Here is an 18,474-nt window from a genome sequence, read left to right on the forward strand (position 1 = left end):
TATGACAATTGGTGGTTGTTTAAAGGGCCTTTCAAAGTGGAAGAGGCACAAATGAACGTTATTAGAATCATTCTTCCCCAATTACTTTGAATATTGTTGGCAGCACATCCCCTGTTCATGCAGGAAGATGTGCAAGTAACAAACATTGATTTTAGGTGCTGTAAGAAAGCAGCTATCACCATACAAACAAGTGTCTTGTATTATCTGAAGCATATGAACATGTGTTCTCGACAATGGGCCCAATCCTCGGTCTGAGTAAAAGGACCCTTAGATAAAGAAGTACTATGCTTATGGACTGTGCTAATGTGCTAAAGGCCCTGATTTGTCATTCCCCCACTCCAGAATTCTGGCGTCAAAAAGTCACAAAATAGGGCTTTTGCCACTTTTTGCACTCACTTGCTCAAAAATGATGTGACTATATTTTTACACCACTCACCCTAGTTTTGTAATGTGGGTCTAAAAGTAGTTGTGGTTAACTATGTTAATGAGTTTCACACTGAATTTATCACAGAGATTTTTTTTTAACCCCTTAAGGACACATGACGTACCGGTACGGCATGTTTCCCGAGTCCTTAAGGACACATGACCTACCGGTACGTCATGTGTTGTTCCGATCACCGCCGCCCGGCGGGAGGTGATCGGAACAAGGTGCCTGCTCAAATCATTGAGCAGGCACCTCGGCTAAATGCGCGGGGTGGTCCCGTGACCCCCCCATGTCGGCTATTGCAGCAAACTGCAGGTCAATTCAGACCTGCGGTTTGCTGCGCTTTCTGAAGTTTCTGATCAGAAACTTTAATATGCCTAAAATAAAGATTTTTTACCCCCCCTGCACCCCTGAATGATTTTATAATGGCGGGTAGTGCAGGGGGGGTTGCAAGCGGTGCGGGCGGTGCGGGAGGCTGGCGGTGTGGCAGGCGGTATCGCGATCCCCCGCCCACCTCCTCTTGAATATTCATTGGCGTCCAGTGGTTATACCAGAGTGTCAGCACATTGCTGACACTCTGGTATAAACGGCTGACATCTGTGCTGTGATGTCAGCCGTTTAACCCTTTCCATACCGCGGTCCGTACGGACCGCGGTATGGAAAAGGTTAACAGTCAGGGAGCTCCCTCCCTCTCCCATCGGGGGGCTGCTGTGCCTTTGCAGCCCCCAGACAGGATGGGGTCACAGAGGGAGGGAGCCCCCCTCCTTCCCCTTCCCTGTCTGCTCAGTTGTGGCCACAACTGAGCAGACGGGGAAGGTTCCCATGGCAACAGGACGCCTTCTCAGGCATCCTACTGTCCATGGTGCTGAACAGATCTGTGCTAAAGGCATAGATCTGTTCAGACAAAGTGTAAGTATAATACAGTACAATACACTATATAGTGTACTGTACTGTATTATACAGACATCAGACCCACTGGATCTTCAAGAACCAAATGGGTCTGGGTCAAAAAAATGTAAAAAAAAATGTGAAAAAAGTAAAGATTAAAAAAAACACATTTATCACTGAATAAAAAAAAATAAAAAAATACACTACACATATTAGGTATCACCGCGTCCATAACCACCTGATATATAAAACGGTCATGTTACTTTCCCCGCACGGTGAACGCCATAAAAATAAAAAAATAAAAACTATGAGGAAATTGAAATTTTGCCCACCTTACTTCCCAAAAAAGGTAATAAAAGTGATCAAAAAAGTCGCATGTACGCCAAAATAGTACCAATGAAACCATCATCTCATCCCGCAAAAATCATACCCTACCCAAGATAATGGCTCAAAAACTGAAAAAACTATGGCTCTTAGACTATGGAAACACTAAAACATTATTATTTTTTGTTTAAAAAATTAAATCATTGTGTAAAACTTACATAAATAAAAAAAAAATGTATACATATTAGGTATCGCCGCATCCGTATTGACCGGCTCTATAAAAATATCACATGACCTAACCCCTCAGATGACCACCGTAAAAAAAATTCAAATAAAAACGGGGTAAAAAAAGCCATTTTTTGTCCTTACGTCACAAAAAGTGTAATAGCAAACGATCAAAAAGTCATATGCACCCCAAAATAGTGCCAATCAAACCGTCATCTCATCCCACAAAAAATGAGACCCTACCTAAGTTAATCGCCCAAAAACTGAAAAAACTATGACTCTCAGACTATGGAGACACTAAAACATGATTTTCTTTGTTTCATAAATGAAATCATTGTGTAAAACTTACATAAATAAAAAAAATTGCTTAGGTATCGCCTCGTCCGTGACAACCTTCTCTATAAAAATACCACATGATATAACCTGTCAGATGAATGTTGTAAATAACAAAAAAAAAACGGTGCCAAAAAAGCAATTTCTTGTTATCTTGCCAGAGCAACCAAAAATCATATGTATCCTAAACTAGTACCAACAAAACTGCCACCCTATCCCCTAGTTTCTAAAATGGGGTCACTTTTTTGGAGTTTCTACTTTAGGGGTGCATCAGGGGGGCTTCAAATGGGACACGGTGTCAAAAAAACCAGTCCAGCAAAGTCTGCCTTCCAAAAACCGTATGGCATTCCTTTTCTTCTGCGCCCTGCCGTGTGCCCGTACAGCAGTTTATGACCACATATAGGGTGTTTCTGTAAACTACAGAATCAGAGCCATAAATGTTGAGTTTTGTTTGGCTGTTAACCCTTGCTTTGTAACTGGAAAAAAAATATTAAAATGGAAAATCTGCCAAAAAAGTTAAATTTTGAAATTGTATCTCTATTTTCCATTAAATCTTGTGCAACACCTAAAGGGTTAACAAAGTTTGTAAAATCAGTTTTGAATACCTTGAGGAGTGTAGTTTCTTAGATGGGGTCACTTTTATGGAGTTTCTACTCTAGGGGTGCATCAGGGGGGCTTCAAATGGGACATGGTGTAAATAAACCAGTCCAGCAAAATCTGCCTTCCAAAAACCATACTGCACACCTTTCCCTCTACGCCCTACTGTGTGCCAGTACAGTAGTTTACGGCCACATATGGGGTGTTTTTGCAAACTACAGAGTCGAGGCAATAAATATAGCATTTTGTTTGGCTGTTAACCCTTGCTTTGTTACTGGAAAAAATTGATTAAAATGGAAAATTTGCCCAAAAATTTAAATTCTGAAATTTTATCACCATTTGCCATTAACTCTTGTGGAACACCTAAAGGGTTAACAACGTTTGTAAAATCAGTTTTGAATACCTTGAGGGGTGTATTTTATAGAATGGGGTCATTTTTGGGTGATTTCTATTATGTAAGCCTCACAAAAAGACTTCAGACCTGAACTGGTCCCTAAAAAGTGTGTTTTTGAAGATTTCTGAAAAATTTCAAGATTTGCTTCAAAACTTCTAAGCCTTGTAACATCCCCCCAAAAAAATATATAATTCCCAAATTGATCCAAACATGAAGTAGACATATGGGGAATGTAAAGTAATAACTATTTTTGTAGGTATTACTATGTATTATAGAAGTAGAGAAATTGAAACTTGGAAATTTGCAATTTTTTAAAATTTTTTGGTAAATTGGGTATTTTTTTACAAATAAAAATGTTTTTTTTTTTACTTCATTTTACCAGTGTCATGAAGTACAATATGTGACGAAAAATCAATCTCAGAATGGCCTGGATAAGTCAAAGTGTTTTAAAGTTATCACCACTTAAAGTGACACTGGTCAGATTTGCAAAAAAATGGCTTGGTCCTTAAGGTGAAATAAGGCTGTGTCCTGAAGGGGTTAAAGTCGCTATCTCACTCCAGTAGGAGGGTGGAGTAAAACTGGAAAACTAGAGTGAATTTTCTAGACTAAAGTGTTAGGTTTAAGGATTAACATAATCGAGCAAAACTGACTTCAAATATTCCCCTTGTGATAAATTCCCCCCAAAGTGTTAGAATATTTACCAGTAATCTATTAATTAAAGAGGACCTTTCACTAGATTAAAAAATCTAAACTAACTATACAGACATGGAGAGCGGCGCCCAGGGATCCCCCTGCACTTACTGTTATCCCTGGGCGCCGCTCCGTTCTCCCGTTATAGCCTCCGGTATCTTCATAGTTAGGCTCCACCCAGTGGAACCTGCCGGCGTCTCCTTCTCCCATGCTGTAGCGCTGGCCAATCGCAGCGCTCAGCTCATAGCCTGAGAGGTTTTTTTTTCTCTCAGGCTATGAGCTGAGCGCTGCGATTGGCCAGCGCTACAGCATGGGAGAAAGAGACGCTGGCAGGTTCCACTGGGTGGAGCCTAACATGTGAAGATCCTGGAGCCTATACCGGTCGAACGGAGCGGCGCCCAGGGATAATAGTAAGTGCAGGGGGATCCCTGGGTGCCGCTCTCCATGTCTGTATAGTTAGTTTAGATTTTTTAATCTAGTGAAAGGTCCTCTTTAAAGAGAATCTGCTTCAATGAGGCACAATTCAATCTATGGGCAACAGGTTCTAGAGCAGAATGAGTTGAGCAGATTGATATATAGTTTCATTGGAAAAGATTCAGTAAAACTTATAATTTATACATTTAAACCCCTGCTCTTTCTATACCTACCGTATGTACAGGTGCGTTATAACACACTGTCTGCAGATTGCACTGCAGGTCCTCTTTAACCCTTTCCTGACATAATGTTTTTCCATTTTCATTTTTTGCTCCATACCTTCCTGGATCTATACATTTTTTATATTAATGTTCACATAGCTGTATGAGAGCTTTTCTTTCTTTTTTTTAGGGGCAAGTGCACTTTATAGTGGCACCATTTAATATTGTATAAGGCTCCATTCACACATCCGCAATTCCGGTCCGCATTTTGTGGAATATAATTGCTGACCCATTCATTTCTATGGGGCCGCACGATGTGCGGCCCGGATCTGGAATTGCGGACCGGCACTTCCGAGTCCGCAATTCTGTTCCAGAAAAAAATACAACATGTCCTATTCTTGTCCGCAATAGCGGACAAGAATAGGCATATTCTATTAGTGCTGGCGATGTGCGGTCCACAAAATGCGGAACGCACATTGCCGCTTTCCGTGTTTTGCGGATCCGCAAAACACACACGGATGTGTGAATGGACCCTAAGATGTAGTTGGAAGCTGGAAAAAATCCAAATTATGTGGAATAAGAAAAAAAAATACAATTTTGTTTTTGTTTTTACAGCGCTCCCTATGCGGTAAACCTTCTTTCTCTGGGTCAATACACTTTGAACAATACCACATTTATAAGGTTTTTCTTCTGTTTATTTTTATTATAGGGAAACGGGGGTGGTTTGAATTTTTATATTTTCTTTTCTTACATTTAAAAAGAAATAAAAAAATTTTTTTTTTTTATTTTCACTTACATTAAGTCCCCTTAAGGTACTCAAACATAATATCATTAGATTGCTTCCTCCATAGACTGCAATTAATTATCATTGCAGTCTATGGGAGATTTCACTATGTTTCCATAGGAACATCGCTGTGGAAGGCTCAAGGCTACCAGGAATGGCTACCCTGATCTCCATGCAGGGAGCTGTTCGTGCCCCAGAAGTGCAGCTCTCCCACAGAAAAGCCTCTTAGATGCTGTGTTCACAATTGACCACAGCAATTAAAGGGGGTTAAATGTCTGTGATTTACATTATCGCCAAACACAGACATTAGCTGTGCGTGTTTGCTATGTAAAACAGTAGGCACTCAGCGGCTATGGTGTCCGCTGCCCTCTGGAGTGGTACCATCTTTAAAGACTTGACATGTGCTGTACATAAATGGTGCATGTCATTAAGGGGTTAAAGCAATCTCTAGTTTCTCACAGGTTTCCTTTGCTGAAGTCTATATAAATTTCTATTTCTACCACAATTTACTGGTTTACACAGAACCACTGGTGGAAAACAGATTTAGGGATACTTAACAACTCAAGTTAATCCAAACACAAATCTGTCACAGCAAATCACAGTTATTGTAACTAGTAGTGTCGGCCGAACAACGCGTGTGCTGGAGTGCGATGCTCGAGTCTCTTCCCCAATAAACATGCGGGAAGTACTGCCACTCACTGTAATGCCGTAGCCATGTTGGTTACTGGCATTACAGTGATTGGCTGGAACGCGTCATCGGGTGCTATATAGCACCCGATGACACGTGGTTCGGCTCAGTTTTAGTCAGAGAGTGATGCAGCAGAAGGGACAGATAGTGTAGCGGCAGGAATTGTGTTTTTTTTTTAGGCAGGGTTTTAGGGTGTTTAATTTTTCCAAAGATGTGATTTTCATATGACTTTGCTTGCGTCTCAGTGAAGTAAAAGATATATATGCCAAATTTCAAAAAGATTGGACAATATTTAGGGGTTGCACACCTTGATCACTTTTATTACTACTCTCACTCCTGTACCTAGGAGGTTGGTCTGAAAACAACTTCAGTTTCAGGATCCCAGGGGCTCTGCATCAAGCAAGGTGGATGGCAAAGGGAATATATACACTTAAAATTGTCCTCTTCACTAAACAGTTGAATATTCCTCAACAGGAATTGAAAGGAATGAAACGGGTTGCACATTTTGTCAGCCTCATATATGCTCACTTTTTGCATGAGGCAATTGTAAGTCGATTGGCTCCAAAGAATGATTTGGATATGCTACAGCTTCTGAGCACTTACCCAGATGCAGACGTCAAAAAAAGTGCTCTCACAGTTGCTAAGAGACACCTTTGGTATTTGTCAGAAACAAACGTAGGATTGGCTTTATTGGACAAATGTATTACTCAGGCTGTTAAGTAAAATATGACAAAAATTTTTGAAACCAAACCTGCAAAGAAAAAGGAAATGAAACGATTAGAAGGTGAAAACCTAGTTTTTGAAGGAAAAGACCTGAGCCATTTTGTTACTAATAAAACAATGACGTTCTTTGAATTGTTTGGGATCCACGACGTGACAGAATACTGCAGTGATTCTCTAAGAAGCCATGTGAACGCTCTTAAGGTGGTCAATGATACCACAGAAAGATGAATTGCTCTGATAAAAAAGTTTAAAGGGAACCTGTCACCTGGATTTTGGGTATAGAGCTGAGGACATGGGTTGCTAGATGGTCGCTAGCACATCCGCAATACCCAGTCCCCATAGCTCTGTGTGCTTTTATTGTGTAAAAAAAAACCGATTTGATACATATGCAAATTAACCTGAGATGAGTCCTGTCCCTGACTCATCTCAGGGACAGGACTCATCTCAGGTAAATTTGCATATGTATCAAATCGTTTTTTTTTTACACAATAAAAGCACACAGAGCTATGAGGACTGGGTATTGCAGATGTGCTAGCGGCCATTTAGCAACCCATGTCCTCAGCTCTATACACAAAATCCCAGTGACAGGTTCACTTTAACAAATCAGTCAGGGACGAACAACAAAAACAATTCTTGTTGAGAGTAGTCAAGCATCACAGAAAAGTCGTCACCAAGCTAACAAAAGAAGGGATTGCATCGTTCAAAGTTGATTAATATAACACTTGTTTTGCCTATCATACTACCTATTAATCTTAGTGTCTAGTTTTAATATAATTTTAAGTTTGTGATTTCTAGTTTTCCCAATAAAAGTAATTAACATTAAAAAATCTTATTTTTTTGCCTACTTTTACAAAACTGATCAAAGTGTGCAAACTCTAAATATTATCCAATCTTCTTGAAATTTGGCATATATATATTTTACATCACTGAGACTCTGGGCGTAAGCAAACTCTGCAAAAATTTTACATTTTATTTTTTTCCACTACGAAATGAAGCAGTGGTGAATAGTGCTAGAGATCCAAAAGTCCTTTTAAGGACTATTGTTTAATCTGGCTGCAATATAAATATTATTAGCACAACCTATGCTAAATTGCGTGCAATTATTTGGCCGCTGCTGACAGTGACACAACCTCTGCTGCATCTGTTGTGTTACATTTGCGCATCCTAAATATCTGTGTCATTCAGCGCAATTCTTTGGCCGCTGCTGACAGTGGCATTACCTGCGCTACATCTCCTGTATGACTTTTGGGCATCCTAAATATCTGTGACTTTCAGTGTAATTTTTTTCGCCGCTCATGACAGCGAAATTACCTGCGCTACATCTCCTGTATAACGTTTGCGCATCCTAAATATCTGTGACACTCAGTGTAATTTATTTGCACATACACTTAGAAAACCTGCGCTACTGTACATGTGACATACTTGCAAGCATATGTACCATTTAATATGCTCAAGGAGAGCAGAAAGGGACAGGGAAGTGGCCGTGCTGCTGATGGTGCACGCAGAGGCGGTGGCCCTGGGCTCGGTGAAACTGTGCCTGCTGCCAGAGCACAATAAACACACTCATCCACGATACCTTGCTTCACGTCCCAGTTTGCAGGGCGGCACAGGACACCACCCTCGAAGTCACACCAGTGCGACCAGATGGTCGTTTGGATTGCAGAAGATAATGCTTCCAGTCGGTTAAGCACCACTCTGTCTTCCACAAAGTCCAGTCTCAGTAGCCAAGAGTCTGGTCAACAGAATCCTCACCTTGATCCTCCTTCCTCCCACCATGGAGATTCTTGGCAAACAAATGATCCCACACTCTGATATTCTGAGGAGCTCTTTTCAGCGCCATTGCTTGATTTGGGTCTCTCGCCAAGCCCGCTTGAAGAGGGACATGAGGAGATCTTGTGCACCGATTCCCAAACTCTTGAGCCTCCACAGTCAGAAGAAGATGACGGTGGGGAACGGCAATTAGTGTTTCACAAGGTGGATGATGATGATGAGACGCAGTTGCCAATAAGTCAATGGCAATTAGTGTCTCAAGAGGTTGATGACGAGGATGAGACACAGTTGTCAATAAGTGAGGTTCTTGTTAGGTCAACAAGTCAGGAGGATGACCAGAGTGAGTAAGTGGAAGAGGAGGTGGTGGACGATGAAATCACTAACCCAACCTGGGAAGGTAGCAAGCCAATCAAAAACTGCAGTACAGAAGGGGAGGGATCTGCAGCACTATAACAGGCTGGAAGACGCAGTGGGGTGGCAAAAGGGAGAACGCGGGCCACACCAAACAGGCCCGCAACTGTTCCCCGGAGCACCCCCTTGTGACAATTTCTCTTGCCAAGGGGTAGGTGTTTAGCAGTCTGGCGCTTTATTGAGGAAAGTGTGGACGATAACAGAATTGTCATTTGCAACCTGTGCAGTACCAAAATGAGCAGGGGTGTGAACACTAGCAACCTCACCACCACCAGCATGGTCTGCCACATGGCATCAAAGCACCCTTATAGGTGGGCCGAACGCCTAAGTCCACAACCAGTGCCTGCGGGTCACACCACTGCCTCCTTTTCCCCTGTGTTACGTGCTGGCCAATCCCCTGTCCAAGATGCAGGCCCAGATGCCTCCAGCCCTGGACCTTTGCAAGCACCATCAGCGACCACATCCACTTCCCTGTCCCAGCCCAGCGTCCAAATGTCATTACCCCAGGCATTTGAACGCAAGCGCAAATACCCAACCACCCACCCGCAGGCCATAGCACTAAATGCTCAGTTTTCCAAATTACTGGCCCTTAAAATGTTGCCATTTAGGCTTGTAGACACTGAGGCCTTCCGCAGCCTCATGTCGGTGGCCGTCCCTCGTTACGCAGTCCCCAGCCGCCACTATTTTTCAAGGTGTACCATGCCATCCTTACACCAACATGTGTCCCTTAACATCACACGTGCCCTGACCAACGCAGTTACTGGGAAGGTCCACTTAACCATGGACACATGGACAAGTGCTTTCGGCCAGGGACGCTACATTTTCCTGACGGCACACTGGATGAATGTTGTGGAGGGCGGGAACGATGGCACAGGTGCTACAGACGCCAAGGATTGCGAGTAGGTATGAGCGAACCCGAACTGTATAGTTCGGGTTCGTACCGAATTTTGGGGTGTCCGTGACACGGACCCGAACCCGAACATTTTCGTAAAAGTCCGGGTTCGGGTTCGGTGTTCGGCGCTTTCTTGGCGCTTTTTGAAAGGCTGCAAAGCAGCCAATCAACAAGCGTCATACTATTTGGCCCAAGAGGCCATCACAGCCATGCCTACTATTGGCATGGCTGTGATTGGCCAGTGCACCTTGTGACCCAGCCTCTATTTAAGCTGGAGTCACGTAGCGCCGCACGTCACTCTGCTATGATCAGTATAGGGAGAGGTTGCAGCTGCGACGTTAGGGCGAGATTAGGCAGTGATTAACTCCTCCAAAAGACTTCATTCTGTGATCGATCTGCAGCTGTGGATCATTGAAGTGCTATTATTGACTTGCTCACTTTTTTGAGGCTGCCCAGAGCGTTTTTAGATCACTTTTTTTCTGGGGTGATCGGCGGCCATTTTGTGACTTGTGGTGCGCCAGCACGAGCTATCACCAAGTGCATTTAACCATCGATAGTGTGGTTATTTTGTGCTATATCCTACATCAGCTGCAGGCTGAGCCTGTGTCACCCAAGTGCATTTAACCATCAACAGTCTGGTTATTTTTTGGCCATATAATACATCAGCTGCAGGCTGAGCCTGTGTCACCCAAGTGCATTTAACCATCAACAGTGTGGTTATTTTTTGGCCATATATTACATCAGGGGCAAGTTGAGCCTGTCACCCAGCGCCTAGTGACCGTAAAAGCAGACTTTTTGTTCTGGGTTGAAAAAGCATTCCCAAATTTGCCATTCTGAAAATAACTAGTTTGTGGTATTTGAGGCCTACTTGAAATCTATCCCAAAAAGAAAATCTTACATTGAAGGTATTGATAGTGTCTTTCAGAAAAACCTAAGACACACGCTAGCGTGCTGATAGAAGTGTCATTCTGTGATTAAACCTATAACTGTCACACAGCGCAAAAAAAAACAGGTCTCACATCTCTATTCAACCAAATCTGCACAGTTTTAGCTGGTCAAGTTATTTGTAGTGACCGTAAAAGCAGACTTTTTGTTCTGGGTTGAAAAAGCATTCCCAAATTTGCCATTCTGAAAATAACTAGTTTGTGGTATTTGAGGCCTACTTGAAATCTATCCCAAAAAGAAAATCTTACATTGAAGGTATTGATAGTGTCATTCAGAAAAACCTAAGACACACACTAGCGTGCTGATAGAAGTGTCATTCTGTGATTAAACCTATAACTGTCACACAGCGCAAAAAAAACAGGTCTCACATCTCTATTCAACCAAATCTGCACAGTTTTAGCTGGTCAAGTTATTTGTAGTGACCGTAAAAGCAGACTTTTTGTTCTGGGTTGAAAAAGCATTCCCAAATTTGCCATTCTGAAAATAACTAGTTTGTGGTATTTGAGGCCTACTTGAAATCTATCCCAAAAAGAAAATCTTACATTGAAGGTATTGATAGTGTCATTCAGAAAAACATAAGACACATGCTAGCGTGCTGATAGAAGTGTCATTCTGTGATTAAACCTATAACTGTCACACAGTGCAAAAAAAAAACAGGTCTCACATCTCTATTCAACCAAATCTGCACAGTTTTAGCTGGTCAAGTTATTTGTAGTGACCGTAAAAGCACACTTTTTGTTCTGGGTTGAAAAAGCATTCCCAAATTTGCCATTCTCAAAATTGTGGTGAACGGGAACAATGAGGAAAACATCTAATAAGGGACGCGGACGCGGACGTGGACATGGTCGTGGTGGTGTTAGTGGACCCTCTGGTGCTGGGAGATGACGTGGCCGTTCTGCCACAGCCACACGTCCTAGTGAACCAACTACCTCAGGTCCCAGTAGCCATCAGAATTTACAGCGATATTTGGTGGGGCCCAATGCCGTTCTAAGGATGGTAAGGCCTGAGCAGGAACAGGCATTAGTCAATGGGTGGCCGACAGTGGATCCAGCACGTTCACATTATCTCCCACCCAGTCTTCTGCAGAAAGCGCACAGATGGTGCATGAAAACCAAGTGGTCCGTCACATCACCCCCATGCATATCAGGGAAACTGTCTGAGCCTCAAGTTATGCAGCAGTCTCTTATGCTGTTTGAAGACTCTGCTGCCAGGGTTTCCCAAGGGCATCCACCTAGCCCTTCCCCAGGGGTGGAAGAGATAGAATGCACTAACGCACAACCACTTATTTTTCCTGATGATGAGGACATGGGAATACCACCTCAGCACGTCTCTGATGATGACGAAACACAGGTGCCAACTGCTGCGTCTTTCTGCAGTGTGCAGACTGAACAGGAGGTCAGGGGTCAAGACTGGGTGGAAGACGATGCAGGGGACGATGAGGTCCTAGACCCCACATGGAATGAAGGTCGTGCCACTGACTTTCACAGTTCGGAGGAAGAGGCAGTGGTGAGACCGAGCCAACAGCGTAGCAAAAGAGGGAGCAGTGGGCAAAATCAGAACACCCGCCGCCAAGAGACTCCGCCTGCTACTGACCGCCGCCATCTGGGACCGAGCACCCCAAAGGCAGCTTCAAGGAGTTCCCTGGCATGGCACTTCTTCAAACAATGTGCTGACGACAAGACCCGAGTGGTTTGCACGCTGTGCCATCAGAGCCTGAAGCGAGGCATTAAAGTTCTGAACCTTAGCACAACCTGCATGACCAGGCACCTGCATGCAAAGCATGAACTGCAGTCGAGTAAACACCTTAAAAACAAGGAAGTCACTCAGGCTCCCCCTGCTACATCTTCTGCTGCTGCCGCCTCGGCCTCTTCTGCTGCTGCTGCCGCCGCCTCGGCCTCTTCCTCCGCCTCTGGAGGAACGTTGGCACCTGCCGCCCAGCAAACATGGGATGTACCACCAACACCACCACCTGCGTCACCAAGCATCTCAACCATGTCACACGGCAGCGTTCAGCTCTCTATCTCACAAACATTTGAGAGAAAGCGTAAATTCCCACCTAGCCATCCTCGATCCCTGGCCCTGAATGCCAGCATTTCTAAACTACTGGCCTATGAAATGCTGTCATTTAGGCTGGTGGACACACACAGCTTCAAACAGCTCATGTCACTTGCTGTCCCACAGTATGTTGTTCCCAGCCGCCACTACTTCTCCAAGAGAGCCGTGCCTTCCATGCACAAACAAGTGTCCGATAAAATCAAGTGTGCACTGCGCAACGCCATCTGTGGCAAGGTCCACCTAACCACAGATATGTGGACCAGTAAGCACGGCCAGGGACGCTATATCTCCCTAACTGCACACTGGGTAAATGTAGTGGCGGCTGGGCCCCAGGCGGAGAGCTGTTTGGCGCACGTCCTTCCGCCGCCAAGGATCGCAGGGCAACATTCTTTGCCTCCTGTCTCCTCCTCCTCCTACTCAGCTTCCTCCTCCTCTTCTTCCACCTGCTCATCCAGTCAGCCACACACCTTCACCACCAACTTCAGCACAGCACGGGGTAAACGTCAGCAGGCCATTCTGAAACTCATATGTTTGGGGGACAGGCCCCACACCGCACAGGAGTTGTGGCGGGGTATAGAACAACAGACCGACGAGTGGTTGCTGCCGGTGAGCCTCAAGCCCGGCCTGGTGGTGTGCGATAATGGGCGAAATCTCGTTGCAGCTCTGGGACAAGCCGGTTTGACGCACATCCCTTGCCTGGCGCATGTGCTGAATTTGGTGGTGCAGAAGTTCATTCGCAACTACCCCGACATGTCAGAGCTGCTGCATAAAGTGCGGGCCTTCTGTTCGCGCTTCCGGCGTTCACACCCTGCCGCTGCTCGCCTGTCTACGCTACAGCTTAACTTCGGCCTTCCCGCTCACCGCCTCATATGCGACGTGCCCACCAGGTGGAACTCCACCTTGCATATGCTGGACAGACTGTGCGAGCAGCAGCAGGCCATAGTGGAGTTTCAGCTGCAGCACGCACGGGTCAGTCGCACTGCGGATCAGACACACTTCACCACCAATGACTGGGCCTCCATGCGAGACCTGTGTGCCCTGTTGCGCTGTTTCGAGTACTCCACCAACATGGCCAGTGGCGATGACGCCGTTATCAGCGTTACAATACCACTTCTATGTCTCCTTGAGAAAACACTTAGGGCGATGATGGAAGAGGAGGTGGCCCAGGAGGAAGAGGAGGAAGAGGGGTCATTTTTAGCACTTTCAGGCCAGTCTCTTCAAAGTGACTCAGAGGGAGGTTTTTTGCAACACCAGAGGCCAGGTACAAATGTGGCCAGACAGGGCCCACTACTGGAGGACGAGGAGGACGAGGATGAGGAGGAGGTGGAGGAGGATGAGGATGAAGCATGTTCACAGCGGGGTGGCACCCAAAGCAGCTCGGGCCCATCACTGGTGAGTGGCTGGGGGGAAACACAGGACGATGACGATACGCCTCCCACAGAGGACAGCTTGTCCTTACCTCTGGGCAGCCTGGCACACATGAGTGACTACATGCTGCAGTGCCTGCGCAACGACAGCAGAGTTGCCCACATTTTAACGTGTGCGGACTACTGGGTTGCCACCCTGCTGGATCCCCGGTACAAAGACAATGTGCCCACCTTACTTCCTACACTGGAGCGTGATAGGAAGATGCGCGAGTACAAGCGCACGTTGGTAGACGCGCTACTGAGAGCATTCCCAAATGTCACAGGGGAACCAGTGGAAGCCCAAGGCGAAGGCAGAGGAGGAGCAAGAGGTCGCCAACGCAGCTGTGTCACGGCCAGCTCCTCTGAGGGCAGGGTTAGCATGGCAGAGATGTGGAAAAGTTTTGTCAACACGCCACAGCTAAGTGCACCACCACCTGATACGGAACGTGTTAGCAGGAGGCAACATTTCACTAACATGGTGGAACAGTACCTGTGCACACCCCTCCACGTACTGACTGATGGTTCGGCCCCTTTCAACTTCTGGGTCTCCAAATTGTCCAAGTGGCCAGAGCTAGCCTTTTATGCCTTGGAGGTGCTGGCCTGCCCGGCGGCCAGCGTTTTGTCTGAACGTGTATTCAGCGCGGAAGGGGGCGTCATTACAGACAAACGCAGCCGCCTGTCTACAGCAAATGTGGACAAGCTGACGTTCATAAAAATGAACCAGGCATGGATCCCACAGGACCTGTCCATCCCTTGTGCAGATTAGATATTAACTACCTCCCCTTAACAATATATTATTCTACTCCAGGGCACTTCCTCATTCAATACTATTTTTAATTTCATTTTACCATTATATTGCGGGGCAACCCAAAGTTGAATGAACCTCTCCTCTGTCTGGGTGCCGGGGCCTAAATGTGTGACAGTGGCCTGTTCCAGTGGTGGGTGACGTGAAGCCTGATTCTCTGCTATGACATGAATACAGATTCTGCGCTGACATAAGGCCAGATTCTCTGTTACGGGACCGCTCTCCTCTGCCTGGGTGCCTGGGCCTAAATGTGTGACAGTGGCCTGTTCCAGTGGTGGGTGACGTGAAGCCTGATTCTCTGCTATGACATGAAGACAGATTCTGCGCTGACATAAAGCCAGATTCTCTGTTACGGGACCGCTCTCCTCTGTCTGGGTGCCGGGGCCTAAATGTGTGACAGTGGCCTGTTCCAGTGGTGGGTGACGTGAAGCCTGATTCTCTGCTATGACATGAATACAGATTCTGCGCTGACATAAGGCCAGATTCTCTGTTACGGGACCTCTCTCCTCTGCCTGGGTGCCTGGGCCTAAATGTGTGACAGTGGCCTGTTCCAGTGGTGGCTGACAAGAAGCCTGATTCTCTGCTATGACATGAAGACAGATTCTGTGCTGACATAAGGCCAGATTCTCTGTTACGGGACCTCTCTCCTCTGTCTGGGTGCCGGGGCCTAAATGTGTGACAGTGGCCTGTTCCAGTGGTGGGTGACGTGAAGCCTGATTCTCTGCTATGACATGAATACAGATTCTGCGCTGACATAAGGCCAGATTCTCTGTTACGGGACCTCTCTCCTCTGCCTGGGTGCCTGGGCCTAAATGTGTGACAGTGGCCTGTTCCAGTGGTGGGTGACGTGAAGCCTGATTCTCTGCTATGACATGAATACAGATTCTGCGCTGACATAAGGCCATATTCTCTGTTACGGGACCTCTCTCCTCTGCCTGGGTGCCTGGGCCTAAATGTGTGACAGTGGCCTGTTCCAGTGGTGGGTGACGTGAAGCCTGATTCTCTGCTATGACATGAAGACAGATTCTGCGCTGACATAAGGCCAGATTCTCTGTTACGGGACCTCTCTCCTCTGCCTGGGTGCCTGGGCCTAAATGTGTGACAGTGGCCTGTTCCAGTGGTGGGTGACGTGAAGCCTGATTCTCTGCTATGACATGAAGACAGATTCTGCGCTGACATAAGGCCAGATTCTCTGTTACGGGACCGCTCTCCTCTGTCTGGGTGCCGGGGCCTAAATGTGTGACAGTGGCCTGTTCCAGTGGTGGGTGACGTGAAGCCTGATTCTCTGCTATGACATGAAGACAGATTCTGCGCTGACATAAGGCCAGATTCTCTGTTACGGGACCTCTCTCCTCTGCCTGGGTGCCTGGGCCTAAATGTGTGACAGTGGCCTGTTCCAGTGGTGGGTGACGTGAAGCCTGATTCTCTGCTATGACATGAAGACAGATTCTGCGCTGACATAAGGCCAGATTCTCTGTTACGGGACCTCTCTCCTCTGCCTGGGTGCCTGGGCCTAAATGTGTGACAGTGGCCTGTTCCAGTGGTGGGTGACGTGAAGCCTGATTCTCTGCTATGACATGAAGACAGATTCTGCGCTGACATAAGGCCAGATTCTCTGTTACGGGACCGCTCTCCTCTGCCTGGGTGCCTGGGCCTAAATGTGTGACAGTGGCCTTTTCCAGTGGTGGCTGACGTGAAGCCTGATTCTCTGCTATGACATGAAGACAGATTCTGCGCTGACATAAGGCCAGATTCTCTGTTACGGGACCTCTCTCCTCTGCCTGGGTGCCTGGGCCTAAATGTGTGATAGTGGCCTGTTCCAGTGGTGGGTGACGTGAAGCCTGATTCTCTGCTATGACATGAAGACAGATTCTGCGCTGACATAAGGCCAGATTCTCTGTTACGGGACCTCTCTCCTCTGCCTGGGTGCCTGGGCCTAAATGTGTGACAGTGGCCTGTTCCAGTGGTGGGTGACGTGAAGCCTGATTCTCTGCTATGACATGAAGACAGATTCTGCGCTGACATAAGGCCAGATTCTCTGTTACGGGACCGCTCTCCTCTGCCTGGGTGCCTGGGCCTAAATGTGTGACAGTGGCCTTTTCCAGTGGTGGCTGACGTGAAGCCTGATTCTCTGCTATGACATGAAGACAGATTCTGCGCTGACATAAGGCCAGATTCTCTGTTACGGGACCTCTCTCCTCTGCCTGGGTGCCTGGGCCTAAATGTGTGATAGTGGCCTGTTCCAGTGGTGGGTGACGTGAAGCCTGATTCTCTGCTATGACATGAAGACAGATTCTGCGCTGACATAAGGCCAGATTCTCTGTTACGGGACCGCTCTCCTCTGTCTGGGTGCCGGGGCCTAAATGTGTGACAGTGGCCTGTTCCAGTGGTGGGTGACGTGAAGCCTGATTCTCTGCTATGACATGAAGACTGATTCTGCGCTGACATGAAGCCAGATTCTCTGCTATGGCATGAAGAGACTGATTCTCTGCTGACATGAAGCCAGATTCTTTGCTATGGCATGAAGAGACTGATTCTCTGCTGACGTGAAGCCAGATTCTCTGCTATGGGACCTCTGTCCAATTGATATTGGTTCATTTTTATTTTTTTAATTTTAATTTTAATTCATTTCCCTATCCACATTTGTTTGCAGGGGATTTACCTACATGTTGCTGCCTTTTGCAGCCCTCTAGCTCTTTCCTGGGCTGTTTTACAGCCTTTTTAGTGCTCAAAAGTTCGGGTCCCCATTGACTTCAATGGGGTTCGGGTTCGGGACGATGTTCGGGTCGGGTTCGGATCCCGAACCCGAACATTTCCGGGAAGTTCGGCCGAACTTCTCGAACCCGAACATCCAGGTGTTCGCTCAACTCTAATTGCGAGTACCAATTCCATCCTCCACCTCCTCCACTTCCACCCCTGAATTATTCGTGTGCAGCACCAGTCAGTCATCAGTCGGTAGCTGGAAGCAGTGTAGCACTGCAGTGGGGAAGCGGCAACAGGCCGTGCTGTAGCTGATCTGCCTAGCTGACAAACAGCACACCGCCGCAGAGCTGTGGCAGGGGATAAGAGACCAGACTGAGCTGTGGCTCTCGCCACTCAACCTAGAACCAGGCATGGTTGTGTCTGATAATGGCTGTAACTTGGTGACGGCTTTGGAGCTGGGCAAACTTAGACACATCCCATGCCTTGCCCACGTATTAAACCTTGTGGTTCAGCGGTTTCTAAAAACATACCCCAATTTGTCTGAGCTACTGGTGAAGGTGCGTCGCGTGTGTGCACATTTCCGCAAGTCACCAACAGCTTCAGACGGTCTGTCAACGCTGCAGTAGCGCTTGAAATTGCCAGCTCACCGGCTGTTGTGTGACATGAGCACACGCTGGAACTCCTTGTTCCACATGTTGGCCAGGCTTTGTGAGTGGCAGAGGGCTGTTGTGGAATACAGCTGCGACATGGTCGTCCCCTTTCCAGTCAGCTTCCGCTATTCA

At 46.5% G+C, this 18,474-nt stretch overlaps 1 protein-coding gene across 1 annotated transcript in view; it reads right to left on the reverse strand.

Annotated features, from left to right (window-relative positions):
* GALNT9 (polypeptide N-acetylgalactosaminyltransferase 9) overlaps positions 1–18,474 on the reverse strand; it is an 832,217-nt gene that overhangs the window by 539,554 nt on the left and 274,189 nt on the right. The gene's annotated exons all lie outside the window — the stretch shown is intronic.

Source organism: Bufo bufo, chromosome 2, assembly GCF_905171765.1.
Source record: "Bufo bufo chromosome 2, aBufBuf1.1, whole genome shotgun sequence".
Classification (NCBI taxonomy): Eukaryota; Metazoa; Chordata; class Amphibia; order Anura; family Bufonidae; genus Bufo; species Bufo bufo.